The following is a 23,092-nucleotide window of genomic DNA, read 5'->3' on the forward strand; positions in this document are numbered from 1 at the left end:
TCTTTCTTTCTTTCTTCCTTCCTTCCTTCCTTCCTTCCTTCCTTCCTTCCTTCCTTCCTTCCTTCTTCCTTCCTTCCTTCCTTCCTTCCTTCCTTCCTTCCTTCCTTCCTTCTTTCTTTCTTTCTTTCTTTCTTTCTTTCTTTCTTTCTTTCTTTCTTTCTTTCTTGTATATTTTTATTGGTTTCAGAGAGGAAGGGAAAGGGGAGAGAGAGATAGAAACACCAATGATGAGAGAGAATCATTGATCGGCTGCCTCCTGCACACCCCCTACTGGGGATCGAGCCCACAACCTGACATGAGTCCTTGACCAGAATCGAACCCAGGACCCTTCAGTCTGCAGGCCAATGGTCTATCCACTGAGCCAAACCAGCTAGGGCCCTAAGAACCTTTCTTTCAAGAGTGAGAGCACATTACTAAGAATTACACAGGACAATCCATGCATAAGCAGGTTCCTAAGTGGGGGTGGGGGTGGGGGTGGGGGTGGGGTGGATAACAGGCTGAGGGGCAGAGAAGACAGGGAAGAGAGAAGTATTTATGCAGATTTAAAAGGGCTGAGCTGGAGGGGACTCATGGCTCATCTCATCCAACCAGAGCACTCAGAAAGGGCAGAGCCTTGTCCAGGCCATCAGCACGTCACCAGCAAAGTTGAAACACACATTTTGATCTACTGCTGCCCAGTGTCTCTGAGCCCCGTGGAGTCCTCTTAGGAATTCTTGCTAGTTTATTTTGGGGGGCAGTGGTTCCAGGGACCAGGCTATGGAAAGTGGGGTACAGATCGTTCAGTGGGTTTTTATCTCAATAAAGTGTTGTTGCTCTCCTTGGCTGGGCCCCTTAGGAGGGTGAGGCGATTCCCACTATTCCTGTAGGCGGGCCCTGGGGCTCTTTCCCCATTTTGGAACGTGAGGAGGGACTGGGTCCCCTTTGCATCCACAGGGCTGCCTTCCCCGTGACCTGTAAGTGCCATGAAAGCCGGGGCCGCATCTACTGGGGTCACTATTCTTCGCCCAGCGCTCACCCAGCAGAGCCGCTGGAACACAGGTGCTCCCCTAAAACACTGGCTAGATGAACGGAACCTCTGGTTTGAGGGATTATGTCCCAGAATGCACACTGTTTCTCTGATAACAGGTGCTCCATGGTGCGGATAATCAGAATAAGATCTTTTTGGCCCGAGAAGCTATGCTATTCAATATTTTTCCCTTTAGAGGATTTACTCTCCTAATTTTTTTTTTTTTTTGCTAAAGATAATTTTTATTGATCATTCAATTCATTTCTTCATTCCCTTGATATTTATTGAGCCTCTACCAGTTGCTAGGTGCTGTGAATTCAACACTGGACAAGGCCATCCCGAAGTGCCTGGCTCATGTGCACTCAGTCATGGGCTACTGTGACCTTTTATGCTGCAATCCTCTGAGGAGACCCAAGGTCTTGTAGCAAAGGTCAGCTTCTTAAAAAATGGAGCCACTGAGCACACATTCCGGGGAGCTTTGTGGAGTTAAGCTGTTTATGCTGGGCAAGCATTTCTAAAAACTGCACATGGGACCTTCCGCCCACCTCAGAATTGGCTCTGGCTCCTGTGTAACAGGGGAATAAATCAGGCATAAGCCTGCCTCTGGGTTTATTAGAGGTTTTCATGTTTGGAATACAAAGCCAGGAATCAGGCAGGCAGTTGTAGCGAAGAAAAGCCTGGGAGAAAGAATCACTGGAAGGAGAGAAGCGGACAGCTGGACCAGGGGGCCTTGGCCCTGGTTCCGCTGCGGATCAGCGGGTGAACTTGGCTGCCCCTGCCCCGCTGTGATCTGTAGGTTCCGCATCTGCGAGGAAAGTCGGCTGGGAAAAGCGCTTTTGATAAGTGAACTACTCCCCTCTCCCTCTCTCCTGGGAGGCCTTATTCCCCGGCTTCCTTCGCACACCCTCTTTTGTCAGCATGCTAGACCGAGGTCAGCGGGCGTCTCCGTGAAAAACAAGAACAAGTCGCGGGAAAGCGGATCGCTGCCCGAGGCTTGTTCACGCAGGAACGAGACACAGTCCGTCTTTTTTTGGTGGGAGGGTCTTGAGGGTCAGTTCACATATTGGCACACGAACTGGCTGTTCCCATTAAATGAGTCCGTCGAAATGTGAACATTAATTTGATTAAGTGAATCAGCCTCACTCTGAAAAATAAAAAGATGCCATTAGTGTGGATGTGTACCCCCAGCCCCCCGAAACACACACACACACACACACACACACACACACACACACACACAGGCATGTATGCACACAAATATAGACACACATATATACACATAAGCACAAACACGCACACATACAAGCACTGACATGTACCCTCACACACACACACACACACACACACACACACACACACAGGCATGTATGCACACAAATATAGACACACATATATACACATAAGCACAAACACGCACACATACAAGCACTGACATGTACCCTCACACACACACACACACACACACACACACACACACAAGCACAAACACATACACACTTAAGTAGCGGGCTAGCCAATCATCACAGTTCCTTCCGTCACCAAGGCCTTGTGAGCTCCATGATGGGAACTAGGATCCCAGTGCACGTAACAGGGTGTGCGATTGTTAGTTGTTCCCATTTAACAGATGGGGAAGCAGACACAACGGGATAGCGCTATTAGAGGCAGCAAGATAAAGTGGTTAAGAGCTCAGGTCTAGGAGTCCATTGCCCGAGTTTGAATCCCAGCTCTGCCACTTAGCTGTGCCTTTGTCAAATTGCCTAGCCATTCTGTGCCTCAATTTTTCCATCTGTGAAATGGGGATAATGACAGTAGTAAATATTCAGAAAGTTCTTAGCAAAGCACCTGGGACATAGTAAATGCTCTGTGATATTAATGAAGCAGGGACCCCTTTTCTAAGGAGCAGGAGAGGCTCTGGAGTCCACCGTCTTGTGCACCTGTTCCAGGGACAGCAGGCACAGAGCACACTTGTTGGTGAGAACTTGAGACAAGTCCTTTCTTTTGAGCCTGGTCACCTTGATGTGCATGTTTGGATGTGGTGGCCAAATGGGGGAGCGAAGAGAGAGAGGGGGTCCTAGTGTCCTACAGCTGCCATAATAAAGAACCACAGACCAGATGGCTTAAAAGAATAGAATGTGCTGGTCTCACATTTCTGAAGCTGGCCGTCTGAAGGTAAGGTGATGGCGGGGCCACACTCCTTCTGGGATTCTGGATAGCATCTCCCCTTATCTCCCCTTGCCTCTTGCTAGCTCCTGATGGTGGCCAGCAACTCTTGGCATTCTTCGCCTTGCAGACGCACGAGTCCAACCTCTGCCTCCATCATCACATGACTTTCTCTTTGTGTGTCTCCACACTGTCTTCCCTCTGGTCTGTCTGTGTACAGGCTTCCTTTTTTTTTTAAATAAAGACACCAGTCGTATTGGATTAGAGCCCACCCTAATGATCTCATCTTAACTATATCATCTACAGAGACACTATTTCCAAATAAGGTCCCGTTCACATTTACTGGGGGTTAGGACTTCAACAGCCTTTGGGGGAACACAATTCAATCCCTAGCAGAGGGAGAGGGGAGGACGCTGGTAGGAGAGAGGAAGAAGAGGTTGAAGAGAGCCAGGGAGTAGAAGTCAGCCTGTGCGGCCTGGGTGACAGGAGCAGGGCCTGTTGACTCACAGCCCTGTCACGTCACAGCAGGTGCAGGTCTGCCCTGGAGCCCCGAGATGGCCCAGTGAGGATCCAGGTTCCTTAGGCCCACTCTGCAGCTGACTGGCACCATAAGACAGACATCAAATGTAATGATCAGGAGGAGGACTAGTCTTCTTGTAACCACACCTCAAGCACCTCAGTGGCCTGAGGGCCCTGCTTGACTCCTTGAGGGGCACTTAGTAGGCAGCCCTTCCTGGCTGGAGGGACCCCACAGACTGGTCACCTTTCCTTTGTCTCAAAAGTCATGGCACTGAAGTCAAAACATCTGGAGTTCTTTCTAGCTCTGACCCTGAGTCACTCCACCTCTCTGAACCTCACTTTACTCAGCTGTAAAATGAGGACAATGCTAAAAACCACGGGGCTATGGGGAAGAATTCACCAAGCAGCGTGAGTCAACATAGAGAACCTGGGCTGGAACACAACTGCCTGGGTTTCAATTTCAGCTCTGCCACTCACCAGCCAGGTGTTCAAGGACAGGTAACGGTCTGAGCCTCAGTTTTCCCCTCTGTAAAATGGGTTCAATAATAGAACCTTCCTAATAGCATTCTTGGGAGGAATAAACAGAGGTACAGTGTTTAGTGAAATGCTGGAATTTAGTAAGAGCTCAATAAAGTTCTTGGCTATGGCCTTTGTAGCTTCGCCTCCCTCTGAGCACATAGTAGGCTGTCAATGTTTCGTCTATCAATGAGACTTGGTCTGCAAGGGAAGTAGATACCACTATCTTGAATGCTTACTGTGTGCCTTCTGTAGGTGCTTTGCATGTGTTGTTTCAATTCACCACCCCAAACCCCAAATCTCAATAAAGTTCTTGGCTATGGCCTTTGTAGCTTCGCCTCCCTCTGAGCACATAGTAGGCCGTCAATGTTTCGTCTATCAATGAGACTTTGTCTGCAAGGGAAGTAGATACCACTATCTTGAATGCTTACTGTGTGCCTTCTGTAGGCGCTTTGCACGTGTTGTTTCGATTCACCACCCCAAGCCCCAAGAGGTAGTTACTACCTACATTTTGCAGAGGGGGAAACTGAGCTCCAGGGAGGTCAAGTGACTTGCTCAGGGCCCCAGTGGCCTGAGGTTTCAGCCCATGTCTAATCTGCCCCAGACAAAAGCAACATCCTGCTCTTGCCTGGAAATGGATCTTCATCACCGTTACTCCCATAGCAACTCAGATGAGAGGTGTCCTCTGCTCCTGGGCAGGAGAGCCCTTGGCCATGACCCCACCGCTGGGGCTTTTTGGAGCAACTCCTGGATGTTGCCCGAGGCCCCTGCTTGACCAGTAATGTGTATTTGCCTTCCCATTTCTTTCTCTTTGGGAGGTGTTTGCAGCAGAGCACAGAGAACAGAGAACATAAGAGGCTCTGGGGTTGAGAGCAGAGGTGTGGGGACTAACAGTTAGCAGAGGAGAGGCGTTATCGGGAGCAACTGAGGATCACAGAGCAGAAAATAAGGCAGAAGGACTGATCCAAAGAACACTGATATGGGGACGCAGGACCCAATCTCCCCTAAACTCTGAAGTCAACTTTGCTGGCGGATCTTCAGTAAGTTACCCCTGCCCACTCCCAGCTTAACCTCACTGTTTTTCATCTGTAAAATGGGAGAGCTGTTGTACAAGATGAGTCTTAAATTTAAAATCAACTGATGATGTTGATGGTTCCCCATCAGTCATTCAAACGAAGGCCAGGACCATGCACATTTTTTGTTCTTACTCAGGTGTGGGTGTCCAGGTTAGAAGCCGGTTCCTGGCCCACAATGGTGGCTTCATAAGTACTTGTTGCATGACTGAGTTGTACGGGGAACCCCTGGGTTCCGAACTTGTAGCTCCACATGGGTGATAAAGGCTATTTAAACAAAGACTTATATCTGTTACACCCTTTCTGGTTTTCAAAGCCCCTTTGCAGACTTCATCTCTCTCAAAGTTTACAACGGCCCCGTGGTGTTAGCATCTCCTTTTACAAAAGAGGCGGGAGGTTCAGAGAAGTTAGGCTACTCCACCAAGGCCACACAGCCGGAGTGTTCAATGCCAGGACGGCCCCAGGACTCCTGACCTCTTCCCTGCTCACCCTTCTCCCCCTTTCTCATGAACATATTGTCCTGATGGAAGTGGAAATAGAAATGTTTGAATCTCAGTTCTTTATCTACTGGGTGATGTTAGGCAAGTCCCTCTGAGTTTCTCTCTCTGTGAGTAATAGAGTTGTTTGGAGGTTTAAGTGAGCTGTTGTTCTAAAGACCTTATGACAGTGCCTGGCATACAATATCCCTTTCTCACCTCAAGATTAGGAGTCGAAAGCCCAGAGAGGCAAAGTAACTTGCCCAAAGCCACACAGCTGGTGAACAAAGAAGCTAGGCATCTCCTCCCCGGGTTCTGCTTTCTGGAAAGTTAGGCTACAAGTACCAGCAGAAGCTGGACACTGGGCCCCTCCCAGCACAGCCACCCAGAACCTACCTCTGTTCCTGCAGCGGGCTGGGAGGAAGCAAGCACCCTCCCTTTCTTCCAGCAGCCAGCCAGCAGCATTCCTGGGGGTGGAGGAGGACCTTGGCAGGCGGGCCCTTGGGCCTTGTACTGAAAACACTCCGACAGGCTGGCCATGGCCTGTGGGTATCTTGTTGGAGGGAGAGAAAGAGAGAAAGGGGGGGCGGGGAAGGGGGAAGGGATGCCTGAAACTAGTCCAGCCCTTGAAGGGTCAAGACCGCATGTGTCAACCCCCCAAGGACAGTCTTAGGATTTGCAAATTTATTTCTATGAAAATCACTGCAAAGATAAATAAATTCAATCACTCTCAGTTGTACTTTTAATGAACTGTCATTTGGGGGAAGTGATTGCAAATTGCATATAAAAAGAGATTATTCAGAAAAAAATCAGGGAGGCAATGATTAAATATTGAAAATGCAGACAGACTGCTTTGGAAAAGCTGGGTTGTAAGGTCAAGATGCCTCCTGGGAGAAAGGTGTGGCCCATTTAGCACCATCCAGCCATCCATTCGTGCATCAGGTTCCCCTTTATTGAGCATCTGTTATGTGCCAGGACTGTGCTCAGCGCTCTCTGTGAGCCTCTCACAGCCACCCAGTGCCAGAGGTGTGGTGACGATCCCACTTTAAAAATGCAGCAGCTGAGGCTAGAGTGTTTAAGTGGCTGAATCGAGGCAGCACATTTAGGAAGTGGCCTCCAACTTCCCCTTGAGCCCTGATTTTATGCCAAGCTCTGGAGACTCAGAGATGAACAAGGCAGGGGCTCCCCCCCTCCGCCCCCGCCCTTGAGAAGCTCACAGTCTAATCAGCCATCCATAATAATAAAAGGGTAATATGCTAATTAGACTGGGAGACCTTTCAGGAGACCTTCCGGACGTTCTTCTGGACAAAGCCATGGTGGCGGGGCCGAGGTAGAGGCAGTTAGAGGCCAAGAGGGGAGGGCAGTTGTGGGTGATCAGGCTGGTGGGGGGCAGGGCCGTTGGGGGTAAGCAGACCAGCAGGTGGGCCAGTTGGGGGCAAGTAGGCCATCAGTGGGGGTCAGTAGAAGTGATCAGGATAGCGAGGGGGGCAGTTTGGATTGAGCAGGCCAGTAGGGGGCCAGTTGGGGGTGAGCAGGCCAGTGGGAAGGGAAGGTGGGGATGAGCAGGCCAGCAGGGGGGGCAGTTGGGGGTGAGCAGGCTGGCAGGGGAGGCAGTTGGGGGTGAGCACACTGGCACGGGGGGCACTTGGGGGTGATCAGGCTGGTGGGGGGGGCATTTGGGGGCGAGCAGGCCAGCAGGCACAGTGGTTAGGGGCAATTAGGCAGGCAGGCAGGTGAGCGGTTAGGAGCCAGCAGTCCTGGAGCGGTTAGGAGCCAGCAGTCCTGCAAGAGGGATGTCCAACTGCCGGTTTAGGCCCGATCCCTGTAAACCAGCAGTAGGACATCCTTCGAGGGGTCCCAGATTGGAGAGGGTGCAGGCCGGGCTGAGGAACACCCCCTCTCCCGTGCACGAATTTCGTGCTCCGGGCCACTAGTCCATAATAATAAAAGGGTAATATGCTAATTAGACCAGATGTCCTTCCGGACGTCATTCTGGACATCCTTCCTGACGAAGCCAGGGCGGAAGGAAGCCAGCCTGGGTCCCGGGTGCCGGAGGGAAACCGGTGCCGGCAGCTGGGGGAAGGAAGGCCTACTCTTGCACAAATTTTCGTGCATCGGGCCTCTAGTAAATTTATAAATTAGGAGCAAGAGGTCATCCCTTCTAGTGATTTTACATTCTTTTTTAAGCGAAGGACACTTTCTCCTTAAAATCACAAGTGAGGCACCATCATACAAAATAGATAAAAAGGTAACCTGCTTCTGGCTAAAGCTGGGAGAGGGGTTTCCCTCCTCTCCTGCAGCTGCCAGTGGATATCTTGAAGCAGGAACTGCCATCCCATCTTGAAACTAACCATCTCATTTACAGATGGGACCACTGAGGTCCAGAGAGGAAAGGGAATTGTCAAGGCCACCAGGACTGGGATTCTGGCCTGTGCACTCCTGGTTTGGGGCTCTTTGCTCTGCATTAGTTGCCCCCAGGATGCCAGTGTGTGGGTGCTCACCCCAATGACTGGCATACAATATCCCAGCACTGGCCACGCCCTGGCGAATTTGGGGCTTTCCGGCCAATTCTTCCAGGTGCCAGAGAAAACAGAGTCTAAGAGCCCCTTGGAAGAAAGGTGAGAATTTTCAAGAGAACCATTTCTACTAGACGCCCAAACAGCAGGGGAGCGAGCAGAACGGGCCATGGCCTGGGAGTCACAGGACCTCAGTGGGATGCACAGCTCTCTGACCATGACTAGGATCTAGTCTGCGTTCCTTCCTCAGTTTCCCCATCTGTAAAATGAGGTGGTTGGATTACAATAAATTGTCCAGAATGGGCAAATGGGGAGTCTAGAGCATTCTGGGCCATGCCACTTCTGGGTTTGTGACAACCTAGACTCCAATCAGTCAACAGTGGCTGTAACACCACCCCTGAGGCTTGCTGACCCTGTTCATGCCCCCTCCCTTTCCAAGTCCCTCCCCTCCTCATCCCCTCTTCTCTCAGTTTCCTTTCTTGCTTTTATGAATGAACTAGAGGCCCGGTGCACAAAATTCGTGCACGGGAGTGGGGGGCTGTGTCCCTCAGCCCAGCCTGCACTCTCCAATCTGGGACCCCTCGAGGGCCCGTTTAGGTGCGATCCCGGTGGGATCGGGCGTAAACAGGCAGTTGGACATCCCTCTCACAATCCAGGACTGCTGGCTCCAAACTGCTCGCCTGCCTGCCTTCCTGATTGCCCCTAACTGTTTCTGCCTGCCAGCCTGATCACCCCCTAACCACTACCCTGCCAGCCTGTTTGCCCCTAACTGCCCTCACCTGCAGGCCTGGTCACCCCTAACTGCTCTCCCCTGCAGGCCTGGGTCCCTCCCAACTGCTCTTCCCTGCAGGCCTGGTTGCCCCCAAGTTCCCTCCTCTGCCGGCTTGGTCACCCCTAACTGCCTTCCCCTGTAGGCTTGATCGCCCCCAACTGCTCTCCCTTGCAGGCCTGTTTCCTCCCAACTGCCCTCCCCTGCTGGCCATCTTGTGGTGGCCATCTTGTGTCCACATGGGGGCAGGATCTTTGACCACATGGGGGCAGCCATCTTGTGTGTTGGAGTGATGGTCAATCTGCATATTACTCTTTTATTAGATAGGATAGCAAAAGGGATCCTAGAGGCCATTTGTCCAAGCGCCTCATTGTACAGGTGGAGACACAGGCCAGAGAAGGAAGTGACTTCCCCAAGGTCACCTGTGAAAGGGAGGCCCGCTCTCTGCAGCAGAAATTACTTCTCCTGCCCAGGACTAAACTCCTGTGGCTGGTATCTTTTGACAAATAGGACTTTTGCCTAATATACTTAGAATCATGTTTCCCAATTGTGGGATATCAGGGTTCTTCAAGGAGATTTAAGGCCATGCATCCAGAGATCTTCAGAACCCCACTGTCTCCCCAGGAGTTGGAGGGGCGGGGAGCCCCTTGCTAGTTCTCTTTCCATCCTTTTGATCACAATGTGGGAGTCTTGGTTTGTTGCTAATACATCTTTAACACCCTTCTAGCCCTCCCTAATCTCCCTTTTCAACAGAGAGTGGGCCCCAGCTCAGCGCCTTCCTTAAGCAGTATTATCTTGCTGGAATTTTGTTTTTTAAATTGTGGTTTAATATACATTGTTAGAATTTAATAACACTTTTATTTTCATTGTATTTATTTTATGGTTACCTTCTATTTATAGTAATGTGATTCTGGTTTTCCATTTATGGTAATGATATAGTGTTTCTTTGTAAAAACAAGCACATTGAAGTAAAACAGTAACAAAGCAAGAGGTGATTTAAAGAAAGCTATTAAGCCAACAGTTCTAGCTGGTGTGCAGATATGGCCAGAATCTCCATGGTGGCAAGGGGGATGGCTGAGGTCTGGGGGACTTGGACTTGGAACTTGAGCTCTTTTCCCAGCTGGATGTCCGAGTTGTCCAGTTGGCCTGCTGGGTCCTCATCTCCTGCGTTCTCTCCCCCCACTTCCTCCTGCCTGCTTTGACCAATCCCCCAGACCCTCAGAAACTCTCTCACCCTCCCTCCCTCCAACTTTATCTGGGCTCCACCTCCCAGGTCCCAGCACCCTTACTGTAGGCTCATGCTTTTTTCCTCTTTAAATTTATGTGCGCCTTGCGTCCAGAGAGGCCCACACAGATAGCCTCTTCCAACAGCATTCCATAAATGCAGGGCCTGTGGGGTTTCTCAGCTCAAAGGGTCAGCCTCTCTCCCAACCCTGTTTTGGCAGCTGAGAGCGTGAGTGTGGAGCCTGAGGCCCTTTAGAGTTTTCCGTCTTTGTGTTACAGAACTTGAACTATTAGAGACCCCCCCCCCACGCCCCTTGGGGAAGTGTAGCTCATTCTGGGTCCCTTTAAAAATTGCGGATCCCATGTGTTTTTTCCCCCAGCCACATCTCTACTCTATTAGCCCCTCCTCAGTTTATCCAGTGACTCAGTGAAGTTGCTGGAAGGACCAGACATCCTCGAAGTCCTTAGAGGGATGTATCCTTTTCCTGGAATGTGGGCAAGCAAAGGCAGCAACTTCCTGCCCCTTGAAACTCTGCCCTGTGGCCTGATATCACCCACGTTCATATCCAAGACTGGAGTAGGTTCAGCTCCTATCAGTCACTCACTCCTTAGTGCGAATCAGTTGACCAAGGGGCCTCCTACAGAGCTTGTGTGCTTGAATGGGCAGGGCCAGCAAACATGGGTATGGGTGCTTCAGAGAGGGGATTAAAAAAAAAAAGAAGAAGAAGCTGCCCAGGGAAGAGGAGTAGACAACCTGAGCCCTTCTCATCTGGGGTTTAGCAAACACTTTCACTTGAGCTGTCAGCTTTGATCTGCTGGCTTACCCATTTCGTCTGGGGCAAGTGGGGTGGGTAGCTGCTTTACAGAGGAGGTTCAGAGGTTAAATGTCTCAGTGAAGTCATGCGTCAGGGGCTGAGGAGGGGGCGTGAGGCTGTGGCAGCAGTACAGAGATGAAAAGATAAGTCCTGAGATCTGGCCTCTTACAATCAAGTCTTTGCATCTGGTCGAGGGTCAGTCCCTCCCTGCTGCAACCCCTTCAGGGGCCTCTATTATCTGCCACAATCTAATAGCAGCCCAGGAGGGGAACCCCCTGGCTTTCAGCAGGTACCCCCAGGGCATCAGAAGCCGAGGAGCAGGCCCGGATGGAGGGGGTCACTCCCCCCAACCCTGCAGTTGGATCACGGTGGGGCAGCGTCAAGTTCTCTGGAATAAATACTCCAGGTCTAGCGTGCCACTCTGCCCACTTCCACAACGGAAGTGGGTCCCTCAGCAGAGAGGGGAGGCGCTCAGGGGGCGAAGGAAGAGGAGAAGGGCCGAAGTTGGCCCCAGTGCCCCCAGAGCAAGGCCTGGAAGCTGGACTGAAGGCGGAGACCCAGGGAGGGAGGTGGCGCGGGGCAGCCCGCGGGAGGCGGGAGGAGACAAGTGTTCGCGCGGCCGCGGAGGCAGCAGTGGCGGCGGCGACTGGAGACTGAAAGGGAGGAGGTTTGGGAGGGAGCGCGGGAGAGGGAGGGACGGAGCGGTGGTTGGGAGGTGGGGCCGGCGGGCGGGCGGGCGGGCGCGCGAGTGCCTGCAGCTGCCGCCGGCATCTCGGGGGCTCCAGGCTGCGGGGCGGACGCAGCGTGGGGCGATCCACAGCGGAGCCGCGCGAGGCCGCCCGAGCCCGGCCTCAAGCCCGGAGCCCCGAGCCCCGAGCCCCGAGCGAGCGCAGCCGCCGCGGTCGTCGCCGCCTCGAGCCAGCGGGTCCGGGACTAGCCGCCGCCAGGAAGGCAGCCCGAGCCCAGCAAGTTGAGAGCGCGCCTATCTGCCCCGGGAAAGTTTCCCCCGCGGCCGCCGGCGGGAGTTGGCGCGGGGTCCGGCCGCTGCAGCTGAAAGGTAGGGGGCTCCACACCCTCTGTTACTCAGCGCGTCCTGCCGCTGCGCCCTAGGACTTGGAGACTCCGCGCGCGCTCCCCGCGGGAGACTGTTGGGCACGGTGGGTGGGGTAGGGGTGCGATCCGGGGTATCCCAGGACGGCCCGGGGAAGCTCTGGAGCCAAGTTTTACTTAAACCAGCATGGGGAGGAGGAAGGGGAGACCTGTTCGCCTCTGATTCCTGCTCCGAATCCGCTGAGGGCTGGGGCTTCCCCGCGGACAGGTGCAGCGCCAGTCGGCTCGGGGAGCTCTGGATGGGTGCGTGGGGGGCGCTAGGAGAATGGCGGAGGGTGGCAGGTGTGGTTACAAGGTTGGGGTCTCGGCGAGGGCTGCACCCCGAGGGAGGGTGCGCGCGCCACCCGACTCTGTCCGAGGGCAGGATGAGGTCTAGGGATGAGAGGCGAAGGTCCGGGCTAGGAGGATCACAGGGCCCAGCAGGGGCACGGAGAGCCTGCCGCCTCAAGGGTCCCTGGCGGCGGGGTGAGGCCGGGGCGCCACCCTTTCCTTCGGGGGTCCCTGGATCCCCTACTCGGTGTGTGCGGTTTGGGGAAGCAGAGATTCTGTGTGGTTCTCGGTGGATCCGAAGCCCAGGTGTGTGCCAACTGAGGGGGTGTCGTGGGAGTCCGCTTGGAGGGCTGGCGGGCTCTGGTGGGTGCACGCCGGCTTTGGGACCCGGCTGGGTGGAGGTGAGCTGGCTCCCGCCAGGGGGCGCACTTCCCCGGCCGTTTCACCCATAGGAAGGCCAGTGCCGGTTCCTTCCAGACGAAGGTACTGAAATCCAGGACAGACAAACACAGACCCTCCAACACACGCGGGGCCCCGCCCGGAGGAGCACCCCTCCGCACAGCCGGCCTGGGGGAGCGGGGTCGAGTGTGAGGCTGGGGTGCTTCATTTGTAACTGCCCCGTGTGCTGGGAAGCCCGGCTGTCAGGGTGTATCGGTGAATAAAAAAGTCACCGCCAGAGAAACAAAAACGAGAGAAACTGTACAGGAACAGCAAATTCGTGTGGAGAAAAGGACTGGGAGGATTAACTTTTTTTGAGGTTTCTTTGGAGTCTGACCCCTCCAAATCGCTGAATGCACCACCCTTTCTGTGCAAGTTGTACCTTTGTTCCCTGAATCTGGCCAGGTCCCTACCCTGCTGTGCCTGGGTGAGGTCTCCTGGCATATCCCATCTCCTCCTAGCCACACTCTCCCTGGGCACAGATAAGCTGGGCGGCAAGGGTGGGGGTGATGGGGGACCCTTGTAGTTTTCTCAGCAGTCAACAAGAGCCCCCTCCCCTCCCATCTGTGGTCCACGGGCCACGGTCACCTGGTCATTGCACACTTATTGGTGGGAACCTGCTGTGTGTGCCCTGTCTGACCTCAGGGACCCTGTGCATTGAGTCCCTGTGTCCCTGCTGACGCTGTGGGAAGCAAGGTGGCTGCTGTGCTGGCATCGGTGAAGAGTGTGAGCTCTGTCATGTGTGGGGCTGTTCGACATTGAAGGGACACTGAAGCGACTGTTGCCTCGTCGTTCTAACTCCCTCCCTCCTCCCTGCACCCCAAGTGAGTACAAATGAGCAAATCAAAGACCGTGCAGTGGCCTCACAGTGGCCAGCGGAAGTTTTCATCTTTCTCTTGGCTAGAAACTGCGCGCATCGGGCGGCCCCCCTCCTGTGTGTCCCCTGAGTCTCCTGCAGAGATGATGGAAGCCGGGAGGGTCCAGAGAGAGAGTCGAGGCTCTTGCTGGCCGCGCAGCCCACCCATTGTTTTTGCTGGATGCTACCAACCTGCTCTAGGACAGAGCTGCCACAGGGAAAGATCAGCGTGATTTTTATTTTGAGGAGAAGAGGAGGAGCAGAGACAGAGGAAAGGGTGGAGGAGCCGCTGTCCCTGGGGCTCAAGACATTCCAGGGGGCTAGAAAACAAAAGGGTTGTTTTGTTTTGTTTTTTAGTGACTTGTTTTTCTGAGGAGGGAAGCCTGCTCCATCCAGCCAGCCCTGTCCTGTTCCACCCATTCTCCCTGCACTGCACCCTCCCCCCCCCCAACCCCCACGTGCCCTGAAGAGAAGAGGGAACTGAGACCCCGGGCTGCTGACTCGGAGATCTCTGATTCTGCAACTCTTCAAGTCTTGGTCAGCCTGTGTCTTGGTCACCCCGTCCCCAAATACATTCAAATGCCTGAGCCTTGGCGGTATCTTCACGCAACCCGTGGCTGAAATGGCAGTGCATCAGTGAGAGTTCCAGGGCACCTTCTAGGAGCAGAAGTGCATCTGGAGTTGGAGTTAGGGCACCTTGGATTGGTCCAAAAAGTAACCCCCCCCCCCCAATAAAAAAATTCCACGTGAGCTTGGAAATAGCTCCTTGAGTTACTGAATAAGGTTTTGATGGTGTGAGGGGTGGGCTGGAGGACAGGGTGCTGGGCAGGGACAGGTGTGCCAGGCGGTATCAAAGCAAGAGCTTGTGTCAGGGATTTGTGGGAGGGGGTCGGGAAGGGCGCTGATTCTTCTGGGTCACCAGTGTGGCTTTGGGTGAGTCACTTCCCCTCTTGGACATGCTTTCTCAGCCTGTGACATGAGGGTGCTGGCCTAGGACAGTGGTCGGCAAACTCATTAGACCACAGAGCCAAATATCAACAGTACAACGATTGAAATTTCTTTGGAGAGCCAAATTTTTTTAAACGTAAACTTCTTCTAACGCCACTTCTTCAAAATAGACTCGCCCAGGCCGTGGTATTTTGTGGAAGAGCCACACTTAAGGAGCCAAAGAGCCACATGTGGCTCGCGAGCCGCAGCTTGCCGACCACGGGCCTAGGAGATCTGAGCGGCTTTGCAACTTAAACTCAGAAGAGTCTAACCTCTCCGGGTGCTAGGCAGCCCTGCCCTGCCTTTGGTCCAGCGGAGGACACCTCTCCAGGCTGTCTTATCCCGCCGTGCCCCCCCCCCCCCCCCACACACACACACACACACAGCACAGTGAGCCAGGCTCCTGGCCTCCATCAGTTTTCGGTAGGGGGTAATGTCAATGCCTGCTGGGACCCCATATCTATCCGAATGCTGCTTTTCTCCTGATGCCTGTCCAGCGTTCACTCTCTCCCCTTCCCTGGGAGAAGCCAATGTTGGTGGCTGGGCCGCCCCTTTTAGGGACCCCTCTTTCCAGAGAGCTGCTCGCTGGCCTATTTCATCAGCCGTTGAAAAGAAAATCAGGAACATTTGTTCAGACTCAGCTGGGACACTGCAAAGGGAGGGGCCTTGGAAACCAGCACTTTGCCACCCCCCACCCCCCTGCTCCCTGGGAGCAGATGATGGGTTGAGCGGGTATTTCTGCAACCTGATGCCATTGAGCAAACCTGCCAGCTTGGGCTCCTCCTGCCACACAGCCTGGCACCTTGGACCCGCATCAGCGCTCCGATCGAGGGAGGGGGAGCAGATAATGAAACACTTATTAAAATAAGAGAGAGTGAGATGAGGAGTCCCGGTGTTGGCAACGGGCAAAGCAGGCCTTTCATCTGGGCACTTCTCATAAGGTGCAACCCTTAGCCCTGACTGCTGCTGTAATTAGTGATTTAAACAACTTGGAGATGAGCAGAAACATGTTCACTGTTGTGTGCCTGTGTGTACTAGTAAGTACTAAGAGGCAACAGGAGGGACTGGAATGGTCACTGAACCAGGAGCCAAGGAGATCTGTGTCCTAACCCTGATTCTGTTACACATGGAGCTGTGTGACCTGGAGTGAGTCACCACCCCTCTCTGTGCTTGTTTCTCTGTTTCTTTACAGGTAGCATTGCGCGGTGGTTAGGCTGCCTGAGTTGTTTGATTTCTGGCTTTCTCCTAGTTATTAGCCCTGCAGCCCTAGGCTGTTCAATCTCTGATGCCTTAGCTTTTTTTATATGTAAAATGGGACTAATAATACCTTATCAGATGGTTGTGAATAGCCAATGAGATGAAACATATAAAACACTCAGCACAGTGGCCGGAAGTGGCAAATGGCTCGGTAGATAGTCTCATTTTGTCATTATTATCGTTATACAGTTACTGTGAAGTAGGAAGATCAACTTTGGTCCTTTCCAGCTCTGATCTTCTGGGGTACAGCGTGTGTGTGTGTGTGTGTGTGTGTGAGAGAGAGAGAGAGAGAGGGCGTTTTGGAGCTAGAAGACAAGGGTACATAAATAAACTGCTTTTTTGGTTTGTTTTCTCTCTCTTTCTTTCTTTCTTTCTTTCTTTCTTTCTTTCTTTCTTTCTTTCTTTCTTTCTTTCTTTCTTTCTTTCTTTCTTTCTTTCTTTCTTTCTTTCTTTCTTTCTTTCTTCCCCTGCTTCATTGAGGACTCCTAAGTTAAAGTCTTGTGAGTATTCTCACGATAGCCCTATCCCCATGGCAGGAAGCCCACTTTGACGTCATTGAAAATATCCCGGTTTCTGGCACTTGAGGGATGATATTTCATCAGCTCCTCTTTGCCCATCCTTTCTCTTCCACCCTTTGTTTCCCACCCTGACCCGGAGTACGAAGACCATGTGTGCAGATAATGAGTTTAAGCTGATACACAGCCCCCCGATTCACCCAAATAAAAGGCCGTCCTCTGGAAGACACTTTCCACTTTCAAGTAAATAATCTGGCTCTTCTGCTGGGTTGCATTCTGTCTGGCTGGCCCTGCTTCTCTCCGTGTCCTGCCCTTGGGTCTGTTACAGGGATGTGGGCCTGGCCAGGTTTACAGTCTGAGATTCTGGGCTCTCTCAGCCCTGCTGGCTGGGGCCGTCTCCCCGGGCTATACCTCTGCTTGGTCCCCTCTGGTAGGGCTGGTGCTCTGAGCCCTCCCAGGGATGATCTTCATGGTGGCCGACACTTTGAGAGTGCTCACCGTCAGCCAGGAGCTGGATAATGCTTTCTCTCACCTCAAGGTTGGTTCAGATATTGTTCCCATTTTACAGAGTAGAAAGTAAGGCTCAGAAAAATCAAGAGAGTAAGTAGTGGGACCGGGATGTGCCCCTAGGTTGATTGGATTCCCCATTCTGTGCTCCAAACCACTATGTGATCTTTCCTCTTATATTAAAACCTCCTGTGAGCCCCTAAACCCCAGGAAAGATATCCCTGAGATTCAACCAGGCCCCCTCTTCCTGCTTTTGATCATCTTCCGGGCTCACAATGCCTTCCAAGAGTCCCTCTTTTCATCCTGCATCGATTGCTCAGCCATCCTGGGGACAGTGAGGGGTCGGAGGGTTTTTTTTGTTTTTGTTTTTTCTTTTTGCAAGTCTGTTTCAGAGGGGAATGATCTTATTAAGCAACAAAAGGTTGTAATTTAAAGAGGATGTGTGTTGGAGTCACAGATCTGCATTTGAATCTGGTTTCTGCCACTTAGTGGCTATATGGCTCTGGTTTCCTTATCTGTGAAAATCAGAATAATAGCAACAATGATACTGTTAAGCCAAGTAACACGAGCTGCCACGGCACATGACCCAAAACTATCCGTGGCTTACACTGCAGGTTTGATTCTCGCTCCCATTATTTGTCTTACATGGATCTCTGCTCCACATGGTTACTCAGGGATCCAGCCTGATAGCCATCTTTGTAATTGCCCCTTCTAGATTCTGTGGCACCCCCAGTTATTACAGAAGGAAAGGAGAGACATGGAAAAGCCATACTTAATACTCAACTGCTTAGCCAGGAGGTGACACACATCACTTCAGCTCCAGTACATTGGTTAGAACTGTCACCTGGCCCCCAACCAGCTGCAAGGGAGGCTGAGAATGGAAGGATAGTGGCTATTTGCAAGAGCACAAACTCCCTGCATTTACATTTCCTGGATAAAGGATTAATTGAGATGATGTGATGCGCTGAAAGCTTCTTGCATACACAGTCCTTAAAGCATGGAAGCTTTGCCTGGGGCCAATGTGGCTCAGTGGTTGAGCACCAACCTGTGAACCAGGAGGTCATGGGCACATGCCTGGGTTGTGGGCTCAGTACCCAGTAGGGGGCATGCAGGGTGCAGGATTGATGATTCTCTCTCATCATTGATGTTTCTCTCTCATCATTGATGTTTCCATCTCTCTCTCCCTTCCTCTCTCTGAAATCAATAAAAAATATATATGTATTTTTAAAAAAGAAAACATGGAAGCTTCCTTTCCCTAATAACCTCTGATGTATGTTGCTCTTTATAGATTACAGACTGCTACATGGAAATGATCTTTATGTAAATGAGCAGATTATGATACACTGGAGGGAGGGGCTGCTCAGAGAGGCCAAGAGATGGCAAGTGAATGAACACACAGCAAGGGCCCTTGACCTTCAGCCCATTGTTACCATGGCTTCCTTTGGCTTCCTGAAATTTACTGCTCAGAGGACTTCTTCCAGAATCCTCCAGAACCTTCTTTTGCTCCCATCTTCATCGCCCCTACCCTCATGGTGTGGAGAAAGGGCCGGGGGGGAAGGCTGCAGGAACTATCTGGAAGATGGGATAGAAGTGTACGTCATGAGGTGAGAGAAATCATAGGTTTAACGTGCATAGTGAAAGCCATAGGAATTCGGGCCTCACATATACTGCTTTGGGAACTGTTGTGCTTTCAAGCTTTGGGGGTCCCCTCAAATGACACACAAGGTTCCCTGTGTTCCCTGTCAATCCATGCAGCCCCATGGCACTGGGCAGGGAAGAGAGGGGTCCTGATAAGGCTCTCCAGCCCCCTGTTTTTCTGTGGACAGTAAGATGGCCAGGCCTAGGTTTGAATCCTGACTCTTCTACTTGTTCATCCCTCTGAGCCTCAGTGTTCTCCTCTGCAAAATGGGAAGACTATGGGAAAGCTGTAAAGCGAATCAAGTGCCTGGCACATAGTAGTGTCAACATGCTTGCTTACTTCTCTCCCTCTTGAGTAAGAAGGAAGACACACTGTGGCCAGGGACCGGTGCTGAGGGGAGGCTAGAAGCGGCCCAGCACACCCACCCGTGACGTTGGACAAAGAGGCTCTGGGCTCCCATCCCCCGTGGCCTCGGGCTGAGCTCTCATGTTGAACTAATAAGGCTTCTATGTGAAATGGGAGAAGAATTTGGAGCGCTGGCCCCTGGATTTGGGCCCATCTTTTTATGTCTAATTACCACTGTGGGCATGGGGCCTGGGGGCGGGGGTCTGCTGGGAGGCCCTCTCCCGAACTGCAGCTCCTCTGGCTGGGACAGATTGCAGTGCGCTTGCTGGCCCAGTGCGCCTCCGCCTCCTGGGGGTGCAGCCCCCTGCCACCTGGTGCCTGACCTGTAGGGGTCCCTCCAGCAGGGCAGGCCCAGGGCGCTCATCTGCTGCGGGGTCTTAGCCCCCACGCGCATGAGGTGCATGGAGAGGTCTTTGGGAGACGATGGTTCGAAGGTGCCCCATGGCCCCCTGGGTATGGTGGACACTTGTTCCTGGAGGCACTGCAGAGGGTGACCTTCCACTGCAGCTGCCAAGACGCTGGGGAGGCACCGCTGACCCTGGCTTCTCTGAGAACCACTGGCAGGCACCCAGGCCGGCCGGGCCCGTGAGTCCGCCACCATGGGGGGTTCCTGAAACACTCCCGCCCCAGACCTCAGCGTCTGCAGTCCTCCCACCTGAAACACCCGGGGCAGAGCTCTGGGCCAGCCAGGAGCCCTTTGGACGCGGCGGTGTATGGGTCTCGTAGAGCTGCTGTAACAAAGTGCCATACCCCGGGGGTTTCGCGCAGCAGACATTTATCTTCTCACAGTCTGGAGGCTAGAAGTCCAAACCGAGGTGTTGGCAGGACTCGAGGGGGGGGGGGGGGGGGTCCTTCCTGCTCCTTCCTAGCGCCGGTGGCTGTTGGCCGTCCTTGGTGTTCCTTGGCTTGTGGGCACGCCAGTCTCTTCCTCTGGCATCACATGGCATTCCCCGTGTCTGTCTGTCCTCCTATGAGGACATCAGTCGTATTGGATTAGGGCCTAACGATCTCATGTTAACTTGAGTCCATCTGCAAAGACCCTATTTCAAATAAGGTCACATTCACAGGTACCAGGGGTTATAACTTTCAACATACCTTTTTGGGGTTCACAATCCAACTCATTACAGGTGGGTACTGTTATTGCCCGATCTTACAACCAAGAAAACCACCTCAAAGAGGTTAAGTAATTTGCCCAAGTTAACCTGGTGATTGGTATGTTAATCTCTGTTCATTTCAGTGTTCTTATCCATAACGTAGGGATTTATACCCACCTTGTGTCTTAGTTATCAGCAACAAAGGAGGTAAGTGTTTGCATCCACCTGCCTTGCCCATTGTCAGATGCTGCTGTCTGCTCCCTCCCCGCCTCCCGGCCTGGAAAGGTGCTGGGTGTTCAATCTGGGCTCAGGAAACAGCAACGTATATGAATTATAACCAGTTGCAGGTGGAATGTTTTCTAGAAATAAGGATTTGTAACGACTGCATGACAGGCACCATTTACATTCTTTCCACGTGTCTTTCTGGAGTCGCCTGCCATCTCCATCTCCTCTCAAGTTGAGAATTTCTGATTGAGACGAATCACCCTCGCTTGCTATTTGTCCTGGTTCACCTTTAGCGCTGGAAATCACCGAGACTTTTGCAAGTTGGGCTTCTCTCTGCAGGGGCGGCATTTGGGCATCTCTGCCTAAGGAGGGGGCTGGGGAGGGGAACAGACAGCTCCCAGCTCCAGAGCCCATCCCCAGGGGGCCCAGGAGGGCTTGGGGGCTCAGAGGTGAGGCTGAGGATTCAGACATGCCGCCTCGTCCCCACGCCGTGACAGGAGAGGAGACACCGTGCCATTGAGGAGGAGGAGTGCGGCTTCTGAACATAGCGGCCCGGGTTCACATCTCGGGCTCAGCCCCGTATCTTGAACTCTGACAGGGTACTTCTCTGTGCCACCATTTTACCTCATGGGGTTTTACGAGGATAAAATAAGCGTAAAATGCGTAAGTGTTTCTCTTAGGATTGAACGTGGCCCTTCGAAACTATTCAATGAATGTTAGCATTATTCTAATTGTTTTATTGATTCTCTGCTTCCCTCAATGGGATGAGGCAGAGGCCTGGCTGTTTTGTTTCCATGGCACCTGCAGGATGCAGCTCCGTGCTGGGGAACAGATGCTCAGTTCGTACACGCTGAATGAATGAGTGAATGAATGATTCCATTCTCAGGAACAGCTTCTTTGGGATCACATCCTTCCTTGCTGTGCACCGTCTCTTCCTCTTGTCTGGCGATACCACCGGAACCAACCCAGTGGGGAGTCCCGGGGCACCCTAAGAACTCAGGGAAAGCATTAGGTCTGGGGGTGGGGGCAGCGCAGGCCTCCCCATGGAGGGAAGTACCAGTTGGAGCTGAGAGGATGAGGAGAAGCTGGGGAAGGGGAGCCTGGAAGGTTGTCACCCCAGGAAGCAGGCTATGTGGAGGCCCGGTGGGAAGAGCCACACTCGCAGTGTGGGGCTTTCCCACGACGTCTGGGGGAACAGAAGGACGCGGCCAGCAGAAACAGTGCCCCCCCACGCTGGCACCTGGACGGGAGGCCGGTCCTTCTCCAGGGTCACTACCTAACAGGTGGGCCTCGCTCGAGGCAGCCAGAGCTCTAACATGCCAGCTGGGTCAGAGGGTCCTCATTCAATTTGCAGATGGATGAACTCTCAGATTCCCATTGACCCCCACCGCCTTGAAAATAAAATTCGATTTACAGAAGTCCGACTCGCACACTGTGTCAGGGAAAACATCTGCTGTGTAATGTGAGCGTGTTAGCCGCCTGGCTGGAAACCCTTCCGCGCATTCTCACTTGTGTTCAAAAGGCTTTTCCTGAGGCCTCTGCCCCCTCCCCAGCCAAGCCTGCCTCCCGCGACTCCGGCCCACTTCGCTCCCTTCTCTTGCCCCCACCCGCCCAGGGCCACTCTGTGTCTCCCCCCAACATTTCCTGCAGTGCTTTTTCCTCCCTCCTAAGCTACCGGACTCCTCCTCCTCCTTTCGATCCCAGCCCCTGTCACCTCCTCTGGGAAGTCCTCCTTGACTCCTGCGTGGGCCAAATCCCCTGTTGACTTGGCTTGCTCCATAATCCCCTCCTTAATGGGTGGTTGTTGACTTGTGTGGGTGATTATTTCATGTCCGTCTCCCCCACTCTAGTGTAAGTCCCAGAGGCAGGGACCCTGTCTGTCCTCGCTCATCCAGGGACCCCAGGGACCTGGCAGGGTCTCAGGAGCTGCCTCCTCTGCAGCCCAGTCTTCTCCAGGTTGTTTTGGGTCATGGGCATGGCAAACATGTATTGGTCACTTGCAGTGTGCCAGGCGCTTATAAGTCTGATCTTAACCAGCAGAATGGCTTACAGCCCCAGCTCTACCACTCATCAGCTCCACGGTCTCGGGCAAGTCACACAGCCTCTCTGTGCCTCATGTTCTCATCCATAAAGTGGGACTAAAAATAATATCTAATATATTGAGTTGTGAGGATTAAATAACTTAACTCCTGTCAAATTTATTTTCTCACAGTGTTGGAGGCTAGAAGTTCATGATCAAGGTGCTAGCAAGTTTGGTTTCTTCTGAGGTCTCTCTCCTTGGATTGCAGAGGGCCGCCTTCTCGTTGTGTCCTCACATGGTCTTTGGTCTGTTCATATTCATCCCTGATGCCTCCTGGGTGTTAGGCCATCTCTTCTTATCAGGACACTGGTCAGATTCGATGAGGGCCCTTCCTAAAGCCTTGTTTTAACTGAATCACCTCTTTAAAGACCCTACCTCTAAATCAGGGGTCCTCAAACTTTTTAAACAGGGGCCAGTTCACTGTCCCTCAGACCGTTGGAGGGCCGGACTACAGTTTTAAAAAAACTACGAACAAATTCCTATGCACACTGCACATATCTTATTTTGAAGTAAAAAAACAAAACGGCAAAAACACCCGCATGTGGCCCGCGGGCCGTAGTTTGAGGACGCCTGCTCTAAATAATTCTCTTTCGGAGGTACTGGAATGAGGGCTTTAATGCATGAATTTTTGGGGA

General features: G+C 52.6%; 1 protein-coding gene across 1 annotated transcript in view; it reads left to right on the forward strand.

Moving 5' to 3' along the window:
- Positions 1-11,815: 11,815 nt before the first annotated feature.
- The window catches only part of TSPAN18 (tetraspanin 18), a 151,268-nt gene continuing 139,991 nt past the window's right edge, over positions 11,816-23,092 (forward strand). Inside the window, exon 1 of the mRNA XM_079787402.1 lies at positions 11,816-12,131. The gene's annotated coding sequence lies outside the window, so the exon portion shown is untranslated. The remainder of the gene's footprint in view (positions 12,132-23,092) is intronic.

The sequence above is a fragment of the Cnephaeus nilssonii genome (genome assembly GCF_951640355.1).
Source record: "Cnephaeus nilssonii genome assembly, chromosome: 13".
NCBI lineage: Eukaryota > Metazoa > Chordata > Mammalia > Chiroptera > Vespertilionidae > Cnephaeus > Cnephaeus nilssonii.